At 39.6% G+C, this 11,541-nt stretch overlaps 1 non-coding gene across 1 annotated transcript; it reads right to left on the bottom strand.

The window, feature by feature from the left end:
* Window positions 1-7,887: 7,887 nt before the first annotated feature.
* Window positions 7,888-7,961, bottom strand: TRNAR-UCG (transfer RNA arginine (anticodon UCG)). Its single transcript has one exon. It is a non-coding gene; the product is annotated as a tRNA-Arg (tRNA).
* Window positions 7,962-11,541: the final 3,580 nt, after the last annotated feature.

Below are 11,541 nucleotides of genomic sequence, written 5' to 3' on the forward strand. Positions count from 1 at the left end.
GAGATGGAGAGATACACTTGAGATTTTGCACACCTTTTTGTAACATGTGAGACATCGGTACAATTGAGGTAGCAGCTGGAGTGAGTTGTGCATGGACAAGGAACATAGCATCTGGCAAATTGAATCCTAGTAGATGAAGAAACATTTGTCATTGCTGAGAGTGTGGCTCCTACCTGGATGTAGAGTTTGGCTAGGAAAGAGAGAGTAGCCATTGCATATGCTTTTGGGCCATGCTCAAATACAACATGTGTTTTCTGCAGGGGTGATTTTCTTTTCTAGCGGGGCTTCCGTCATGGCTCTTTGTTTCTTAGTACTTTTGTCACTTTCTCCATAATGGTTCTTTGTGTGGTTGGTGGTCTTGTGGTGACTTGGGAATTGAACGCTTTCATATAAAGACCTATGTCGACTTGTATTCACTTGGGGACTCGTGAGAGTACATGCAAGTCATATGCTTCAACCATAATGAACAGGTGTAGCTCAGAGTGGCATCACTTATCTAAATCCCATGGTGTTGACTTCAATGCATATCATCTGCGATTGATTATCATTGCTTGTGTGTGTGCTAGCTTTGCTTTTCTGGTATTATCTATACACAGTCACAAAACACATTGTTTATTTATATACACATTTATAAATCCATGTCTCTTTATGAGAATAAAAACTAATTGTAGAACTCATGATTGTATTGGAGTGTGGCACACGCATCTAGTACTCGTGGTAGCCTACTCAATAATAACAGATATTTTGCAACATTGAGTAGCATGGTACCTTGTCCGAGTCTACTAACAACATGTAGCTCCTCCTCAGTGAGAATTTTATCAATCAAAGAGTTCTCTTGGCTAGCTCTAACTAAGTCCATACCCCAAAAAATAGTTAGTACTCAAAAGGAAGTTGGCGCCACATAGGTTGGGTCTCTTTGAGACCGCCATTTGGCCCCGCCATTTGGCCAATCACTCCACTAAGACTATTGGGCTCCAAGTTCAACCATTGCACCACAGTTTTCAAACCAATGTTTTTCAAATTCACTTTGACCCTTTGATTGTCGCTTTAGTTGCTCTATCTCGAAGAGGTTTGGTTGGCAAAGCACTTTGTGTAATGTCACAGTTAAGTGTAGTTCGTCGACTTCCTTGTCAAAGATGAGTTGCATGCGTTCATATAGGAGCTTGTCATAGTGCTCGTTAGGATATTCTTGCTCTTCCCAGGATAGCAGATATGACAAATATTCCTCACGATGCTCCCTAGGGAATGTACCCATGTCTGCAAGGACGTAAGCACATGTGAATAATTTGAGTTTAGCCTCCAACTCGATCAAGCACTCTGTGACACTTCTATGTTTTATGAAGGCTTGCTCGGTAGCTATCTCATGCAAGGTTCTAGGAGTTTCCCTAGGCTTTAGCATAGCTAGGGGCTCAGACCTAGATGAGCAAGATTGGTCGATACTAGGATTGCTTATGTCCTTGGGGTATTCATGTTTCTCCTAAGTCTTTTCTACTATTGTGTCATAGTTCTCCTCGAATGTGACTGGTATAGTTTTGTCAACCTATTGTGACAGTGTTGTATCCACTCTTGATTGGTCAATGCAAGTTTTGTTGTTGTCGTTGGATTGAGTGTTGCAAGAAACCATTGATGATAATGGTTGCTTTGACTTATCAAAACACACGGATGTTTCTGAGGTTTCACCGCTATTAGGAGAGATGGCAATGGGTTCATTTGTGGGTGGACTCGATGCTTCATTCCTCAGTTCTTCAGCACCCTTGGTCTCAATCTTCTTGGCGTCTACTGCCACTTGCAATTGCTATTGTTTTCTCCTCTTTTTCTTGGGCAATTGAGGTGTATCCTTTAAAGATTTAGGACCCTGAACTAGGTCAATCATTGATGTGCTTGGTTGGGCCTCAGTATTCTCTTTTTCTAGTGTGTCCTCATGGGACATAGCCGTGGCCTGCTTAACAGCCTCGTTAGGCTGTGAGCATACAACTGCCTCTCTTTTTGGAGAGTCTAGCTCTTTAACTAATTCCCATCCATCTAGCCCCTCATCCAATTGCATTGGCAGTTTCTCCTGGTCGGGCATTTGCTCTAGACTCTTGTCCTTACCCATTGGAATATGCATTCATTGCTTCTTATCAGAGCGGGTGTTGTGTTTAGAGTTTTTTTTCTCTTGCTCATGAGGTTCGAGTAAATCTAGTGTAGAACCAAGAGATGGTTTAGGGTTCCTATCATGTAGGCTTGGATAAAACCAGTTGAAGAAGTCACGATTGTATCTATGGGAAGCATAGAGATCTAGGATTGCATAGTCCTGAGTGAGGCAGAAGACATATGTGCTAACATCAAGCACTATGCTCCCTACTCCTAACCTACTAGCCACGTGTAGATCTTCTTCTAGAAGTACTTTATCATACAAAGGATGTTTTTGGACAGTGGCCGAAAGCTGGATCTCATGAACCATTGCCAACACTCTTAATGAGGTTGGGGTAACGTACGTGGGATCATGTATTGATGTCCAAAGGGCCTTCCTTTTCTCAACAAGCGTCATTAGTCAGTGACCAATTTTGGCTGCTAAACTTTGGTTGGAGTACCACTTCTGCACAAATTTACCTTGTCCTTTCCCTTTTCGTTTGATTTCTTCAAGCTTTTCCTTCTTTGTCTCACATTGAGTAGTATAGAGTGAGAGTATCGAGTTCAATTCTCTAGATGTGGCTTTTGGAATGTCCTTTATGACTTCTTCAGTGATAGCTACATAGCAGGAGCAAACATGTTGTTGCTCGTTCCACGTCAAGGGTTTGGCTATGAGCTTTGTGTGCTCTGGTGTTGGCCTTCCAATGTCCATATGGACGTACGCATGTGTGATGGCTGTCAGCTTGTGATCAAGCTTCATCATGCACTTCATCTTTGGTTCATTGGTCAAATATGCCATTTACTTGGCCAAATCTTCGAGAGATTTCTCCTCAATCCTAGGCTTTAGGTGCTTTGAAAGTACTGGAGGTGTCAAGGATGTTGGTTGCGACACCTCTTCCACAAGTGAATTGCTAAGGACACGTTCTACAAGGGGCATCGTCATGGCCAAAGTTTGTGACTACTCTAATTCCTAATTGGAAGTAGTAGCAGCTAGTTCAATGGACTGGCTACCATTGGTAGAATGTGGTGTTGAGTCCTAAGGCATATCAGAAATGGTCATGTCTTTTGTTGCCCTTTGCACATTCACTTGTGCAAATCGAGCATCAATTGAGCTAGTCACGGTGGATTGCACAGTCATATCCTTAGGCCAAGAATTAGGGGTGGTGTCATGTCTCGCATTTTGGACATTTGGAAGCTCAAATGGAGATAGAGATTAGGATTGAGCAACTATACTTGACAACTACTATTGTGCTTCATATGTCCATTTAGGGAAGGAGGGTGTAGGATATTTGGGACTCCTAGTGGACTTGGCACTGGGGCTGGAATATTGTGCTTCATGTGTCCATTTAGGGAAGGAGGGTGTAGGATATTTGGGACTCCTAGTGGACTCCTAGTGGACTTGGCACTAGCTGGAATATTTGCTTGTGGCTGTTAGACGATTCTGCCATTTTCTTTGTTGAGCAATCTATCTTATCATGAGAAATGTTGCACCTGTGGTGCTCATTATCCTCTTGGAAAGTCAAAGGCTCCTTGGGCACTAGTGGCTTTTATGCACACTCGATGGTTATATCTGATATCTGCTTGTTAAGCACGCTAGGCTGAGGATCTATCTTTCGAATAGTCATGTTTAGTTTATTGAAATCAATCGTGAGGGGCTCAGTCACTCCAATGTTTTTGACTCGAGACTTTCCTCTTGTGCTTCTTTGCTCTTGATACGACCTAGCCTTCAACTGATAGAGGTGGTTTAGCAGGGGGTTTTGGTACCCAAATTCATCAATTACCTACGTAATACCCTTGAGCACATAACAACACTTTGGATATCCATCGCGGTGTTGTGCTGGCTCTCCATCGATACCTTCGTCTATAAGGCTTGGGCTTCTTTTGTGGTCTTCTACTATATTTGTAAGTCTAAAGCCTATCCTTGGCATTGTCTCCTAGCCTTCTTGTTTCAAGCATGGCCTTGCTCACTGGTTCTCTCTGTTTGACATGCGCTTGTATCAACTCTTTCAACAAGTCCTTGCTCTCGTTATTACTGGGTTTGCCTGGTATCTCAGAATATTCCTTATCTTTTCCTCGAGGTTTAATGAGGTCACCCTTACTAAAGGTTGTGATTATCCTCATACCTGGTAGTGTCAAGTGTATCCTCTATGCTACATAAACAACCTCACACTTTGTCGCTCTTTTGAAGGGTCTTTCTAGGAGGGTTTCCTTTCCACAATTAGTACTATTTGGAGGAACATGGAATAGGATAAGCAAGCTTTCAATTTCAATAGTTACAAGGATTTTGCACTTCCCTATAAGTGCTTGTGGGTGTCCCCCATAAGGATTAAGAGTTGCATTAGTTTGTGTGAGCTCTGGTTGGCCTAGTCGAGTCCATACTTCATAGGTCAAGATATTGAAATCTTCTCCTTCATCGATGAGAGCATCGATAATATGCTCTATTTTTGTGGTAAGTTTGACCTAAGATAAGCAGGTGGTACTATGTCTTTATCTTCCGGGTCTTGGCTTATAAATTCAAGCCTTCTGATACATGCCTCTGAGTCCCCAACTGCACAACTAGATGTGGATTCTCTACTGATGTCTTAGGTCGTATGTGCAGCAGTGCCATTCAAGGTGCATCTATCCTCAGGACTCTCATGTCTAGTCATCCTCGTAGTTGTAGCTTGATGTTGTTGCATTCCGCTTTGACTAGATGTAGTCTAAACGAAACACATACATGTTTTTGTGGTGTGGCCTTTTTGCCCCTGTTGGCTAGATTGGCCCATTGAGGTTCTAGGGTCTCTATTTTCCTTGTTTAGGTATGGGCTTTTGATTGTTGTTTTGCAAGTGAGAATCTATGCTTGTTTAGAGCCATTACTACACTAGGATCTAATTTAGAGGACCTGTCACGACACGCATTTTCTCTCCATCCTACGTGGGGGACGTGCGGAGGGGGCAGAGTCCCCTCTGCAGGGGTCCGAGAGGGGGAGGGGGGCAGTCCCCCCCAGCCCTGCAGGCCTATTACGCTAAATACCATGTGCAATTTGAAGGACCATTCATAGCCAAGTTTTGAGTTGCTTGCTCTAGATCTCAGCCTAGTGATAGATCTATGATGTGCTTTCAGCTCTATACAGTCTCTGGGTCGGTTTCAAGGGTTAGATGTGTCAATTTTGTCTTCTATTCACCTGTAAGCCTCACACAATCCCCCCCCCCTTTGATAGAGACAAAGTAGGCTCACGAGTAGACAATTAGGCATACTTCTTGAGGTGAGGATCTCTTGGAATGCTCGTAGCAAGAGATCCTTCACCTACTCCCAATAAGTGAAGGAAAGGTCCTATATACCCCATCCTCAAATGGACATTTATGTGCCTATGCTTTGTTTGGAAAGCACAAAACATCTCATATTTCTAGAAAGAGGTGTGGGGTGGTCATCCGATCTCCTCTATGTCTGTCTAGGGACAAAATACAATCATGCACCTTCCCCCTATAGTTAAGTACCCAACTTGATAGTTTCTCCTACCGAAACAGCTATCTATAGAAATCAATGGCAAGCTCCATTACCTTCACAAAGTAGAATCTCACTTTCTCATTTGATCACCCAAGCTACAAATTTGGTTCCTTTAGGGGCGATGATGATGCACTTGGAAGAAATCTTTGCACATGGTGTCTCCTTTTTGTGCCCAAAAAGTGACTAAGATATGGAAAGAGAACTCTATCCTCTTATCCTATGATCTCACTAGAGCTACTTTTGTGCTTAGAGCTCCTACACACAAAGAGTGTGATCATTTGCAATTCTTGTACAACCTTGGATAGCCACAAAACTTATCATAGGGCCCACTTCTCATCCCAACAATACTAACAAAATCTAGCCCAACTCTCCCAATGCATGCACCTTATCCTCTATAATCCCTCTACCTTTTGCCCAATCAATGATAAAGAATTGTTTAATCTATCTCCACACCTCCTCACACTTCTAGTTTTAATCTAGTATTTGACATGAGAAAGTGCATTATAGGAAGGAGGATCTGTGCATGATCAAACAAGGTGTTCCTTGCCCACTTTGTGATTCGATCTCCTTATGAATTACCTCAATGGAAGACACGTCACCATTCTATGTGATGGATATCATGGTCACGCTTGGCGGAGCACAAGAATATGTACATGTCTAAATCATCTTGGCTCACTTGGGCCTAACTGATGGCTCGAGTGGATAATTCTCATTATTGCACACTCTCACATATTCCTAGTTGGAAGTAGTAAGTATGAAGGTGAAGAGAGACCATGATGATGCTCTTTTATTGTTGGTGGATTTAGTGTGTGTCATTGAGTTGAAATGTTCTAGCAATCCAACTGATGTGTCTAGTTCCAAGTTCATGATGGGATGTGCAATATGATGTGTTCATGTGATCTCATATGAGGTGTATGCATATGCTCTAACACATGAATCTTGGTGTGACCAATGTTGGATTGAAAGTTTCATTGGATCCCCTCTCTTCAATGGATTAACTACAATTACAAAGGAAAGTGAATTGGTGAGGTTTCTTTTCCCTTTGCTTGCAAACATGGATATTGCAAAGTAAAAGAAAAGAGAGACATAGAGTGGAATGTGTGCATCTTAGGTGAGAGATGAGAAAACCATGAGTTGTGTAATAGCTGCTAAATGAATAGTAGATTTGGTTAATTCCCATCCTTGATTCTTCATTGGAGGGCACAAGACTCATCAATATGTTGATTGCTTGATTTTCTTGAAGGAAAGACAAATACAATACATGGATTGCCATCTAATATCATAAGTTAAGCATTTTTGGAAGCATATATAAATATTGGTTTACTTAGATTATTCTACAAAATAGGTAGAGACTCAAGGATTCAATGATATAGAGCAACAAGTGTGGTAAGTTTCTATATTCCAACAATTGAGTTGGTAAGTTAGCCATTAAGGAATTTACAACTTTGTACAAAAAATCCACATTGTAATCCTTCCAAAAACAACCAAGGAAAAAAAGACTCGAAAGTCCTCATATGTCTCCAATACAAAATGCTTATAAAAGCTTTCGTTAACAAAGTTTTATATATTGGCAAAAATGTTATTGTAGGTCAAGGCACGCTTTGTCCCACTCTATGCATCATATAATGTTTAAAATACCCTAGTAAGAGTTTTGCTTAGTGTTTTTGCAAGGGCTCCTTAAGCAGATTTGCATGTGAGAAATATACAAATACAAGAATGGATATTATATATTGTGTTTAACACAATGTTTGAATAAGTGTCTTCTAACTTATGAGGAAAGTATGGAAGACATCTATCGATACCATAATATAAACACGAATTTTTTATTCTTTGCGAGTCTCTTGACCTTATATCCAAGTATTCTCTAGAACATGATTAGCAAGCCCTCACAAAGTTTGTGGATACAACTATTGAACAACTCTCTTATAACATAAGAAAAATGTATGGAATAGGTCTATTGATACAATAATGTAAACATTGAAAAAAGCTATTGAACAAGTCTCTTATAACTTATGAGGAAAGAATGGAATAGGTCTATTAATACCACAATATAAAACTAGAATCAAGGTCCCTTAGAAAGAGCTTTCCAAGCCCTCACAAGTCTTGTAATATTGAAAGAGTCTCTTAAACCTCTCTTTTAACATTGTGAGAACTATGGAACAGGTGATACACGGTATTCTAGGGCGTGGAGATGTAAAAGATGCTTAGCAAGGCGGTCACCCATGTCGCCGGATAATGACGGCCGTCGACCATGCATAGTACTTATCGAGCTCCTGTCAAAAGAAAGCCGACCACGACGGGATTCGAACCCACGACCTTTGGATCCGAAGTCCAACGCGTTAATCCACTGCGCTACGCGGTCCAGTTCATGTATAAAGCTCCTGTTTTACGTACTTAGCTCAAAATTAACGGGACTCAACACCTCTAAAAAGGACCAAACTCATTAAATGCTACGCTCATAGGAGCATATGTCAAAGCATGTACGTACGATCGTTTATTGGGGGCAAGTACTTGTCCCACAAGTTATCTTCCATTCTAAGGGCCCCCTTCCTAGGCCAAGCCTATTAATATTCAAGGATAGTTGTCAAGCTTACTTTTCTATACACCATGACCTTGTCATTTACAACAAAGCATGTCACATTTAGACCCAATCACCAATGCGATTTTTTAAGGTGATCATTTAAAGCTTGATACATCCTTTTATCCATGGCTTTCTTAACTTGTGTGCATTACCTACATTCCTTTTTTGACATTCTTCCTCATGCCATAATTATTTATTCCCAACTCCAATCCACTACATGCATAGGCCTACTCATCCTTCATCCCCTAGAAAAGGTTTTCCATTATGGCTACACTCTTCATGATCTTCGAAATGTAGTACCTACTTGTACTTTCATATTTGGAGTCATGTTTTGGACAAAACAGCACTTTGATCAGACCTATGAATCGTGCAAATTGAAGCACTTTGGATCATATTGGTTTATTATGGGTGTAACTCTACCACCTATTGTCTTCATGAATCTTGAGAGAGAAGATGAGGCATCAAGGTACAAACGTCCATGAGCATATCATTTGCCTAGGGTCAATTCTTATGAAAGAATCTCAATTGCATGTAAAGCATCATTGTTCCTAAGCAAATTGCATCCGTCATTCAAGTAGAGTCAATTCTTATAAATAACCCCAAGTGTGTGGTAACATTATTGCTCCCTCAACAACTTATATCCAACTTTACCAATATATTAAACATATTGCTTCTTTCACAATGTTTTGCAAGGGTAGAGAGAGGTTGACTTGTAATTCTATGATAAATGACTAATTATTTGGTTTACTTTGATAGTAGCTACGAGAAAAAGTCTTTAGCAAACTTTGTGAAGATGTAATACTAGATCAAATATCAACTTGGTTATCCATCACATAATTGAGAGTGGGAATTATGTGAAAATTTGCATGTAGGCCAAAGTTAACTTTCCAAACACCTTATGTAGTTGGAGGCTACAAGAAAGAACAACTAAATTATAGTGCTTGGGAGAAAATCTAAGGAATTGTCACATCAACACAACTAAACCTTCCTTTACTTTGTAGAAGATGAAAGGTGAGAAGGATCGAAGCTTGCATGGGAGAGCTATGGCGGGAGAGCAAGAGCGATAGAGAGAGAGAGAGAGAGAAACTCACAATGTGGGAACTCCAATAGTCACAATGTGTGATCGGCCTTCCCTTTATTCATCTGTCACTAAAAGAATAAGGAATAAAGTGACGGTGACGAGCGCCTGTGCGTACTATTAGTGTAGTAATACGTGGGTGGCTAGGTGGAGGCGCCTTTACCCCCAACAAAAGAAAGACAAAGGATGTGACACATCAACTCAACTAAGAACCTTCCTTCACTCTTAAGACTCTTGTAACTTCATTTGATACTTATACATTATTTCAATTCACTCGCATTGAGTCCAGTCATTATATAATTGTTGCACATGTAGAAGATATATAGGAATCATGTGGCCACAACTAAAACACGAGTGAATGCCACCCCAATCAATTCCTTCTAAAAGGAGACTTAATTTGCTTCTACAAGACACGATATCATTGATATCTAATTTAACAATTGTGAGCCAAATATGAATTGATTATGATAGATTATGCATTTTCTTATGGAGCACAACTATTTTGCCATTCCCTTGTTTAACCTGGTCACATTCATGAACCTTTGAGTTGATATCATGATAACATTTTACAATATCCAAATTTTAAAAGGTGAACCCAAATTGCACTTTATGCATGGTAATTCCCATGCCTAGCATAGCTAAATTTGTAGCCATAATTAGTTATCTTATCCTCTTGCATCAACTAGATTTTGTGTATCCATTTCTTACCTCACATTATATGAAACTCGATTTTGCATATATATTTCTTACCTCACACCATATGAATATGTGCAAATAATAGCTTACTATGGCAAGAAAAATTATGATAAGTGTGAATAAACTCAAAAGCATAATAGAATACTAGTATTTGATCCAATCACATGAACCTATCCCACTATTAAGTGAGAGGTGAATATTAAATAGTATTCTTCATTTTAAACCCACATGAACCAAAATAATATATTAATGTTTTTCCCAGTAGTTCACATAAATGCTAGTCCATGTGTTGTTATAGTGCTAATAATGCTCCAAACTTGTCATGAAGATTGCATTAAGAACTTCTATCACCATCATATATGCATGTGCAACTAATGCCACTAATCAATTGACCATTTTTCATGCATAAATCCTAGATAATGGCAAACCAACATAAAGTACCACATCTACAATGGCAACATGCAAATTTGAGATGAGAGGTCTAATTTAAAGTTATCCATTTCCAACCCACCAACCTCATAAGACTAAGGACTATTGATTACCGTACATTTTTATGTTCCGTTTTCTTGGGCATTTGGTTATTAAACTTTCCCTAAAGAGGGCTATCACTCAATTAAGCATTATGTAATGCATAGTATTGGAACAATTTATACATATTGTTCTCTTTAGTTTATTAATCATAAATAAATCACAAGCCTAGTTATGTAGGACTTAGGATGCCACTCAAACATGTTTTTGAAATAGATTGCTTTATGCTTGTGGTGTGGACATGGGCAAAGTGTAAAGAGATGAAGATTGTCCCAATATAATTTGTACTATGAAAGCTACAAACCACATAATCATGTAAAGCACACTTTTTGCACAATTCAAAAGAAAATCAGACATTTCTATGAATTAAAGCTCACTGCCATGACTAAGAATGATAAATAGCTTAGGCTTCTATTTGACAAGTGCAGAGTAAATATGAGTCTTTTCTTTGACAAGTAATTAGTAATAGAACCTTTCCAACACATGGATGTGCATCTCTCTATGTGTCATAAAATATGAAAGACTTGATGTATGGATGCAACCTCCACATGCTCATTTAGGAAAAAGAAATGTCAAAACAACATTTTGTGTGCATTTAAAGTCATTCCATAGGTACGATGAACGAGACTCTCCAAAAGTCTAGGGAAGCAAATTTTATCTTTTAGATACAAAGTATGAGGAAAAAAGAACATCCTACACAAGTGCCATTGCACCTTACACTATCTAAGTGTAAGTACCAAGATAGGAGCCTCTCCCACATGTAAGCCATTAAGAAAAACATTAACTGATATTAGGGAATTAAATGCCGAAACATGCCTTCTCTCACCCAACCTACATGCATGCAAGAGGGAGCAATTCAGACAAGAGGCAAAGACTAGAGGACAATAACCTAGCTCCTCTGCTAGGGCATGGTGGATAGGAAGAACGTATGGATTACAAGCAAGCTTTGAAAAACATAGAGGTCGATATGACAACATTAGAAGAGTAGCTCCTCAATGAACAAGCCCACTATAATCAAGTATGAAAAGTAGTTATTGCTCAAACTAGTAAGAAGATGCA

The sequence above is a fragment of the Lygodium microphyllum genome, chromosome 27, assembly GCF_053477565.2.
Source record: "Lygodium microphyllum isolate KBCC chromosome 27, Lygodium_microphyllum_v1.1.10, whole genome shotgun sequence".
Taxonomy (NCBI): Eukaryota; Viridiplantae; Streptophyta; class Polypodiopsida; order Schizaeales; family Lygodiaceae; genus Lygodium; species Lygodium microphyllum.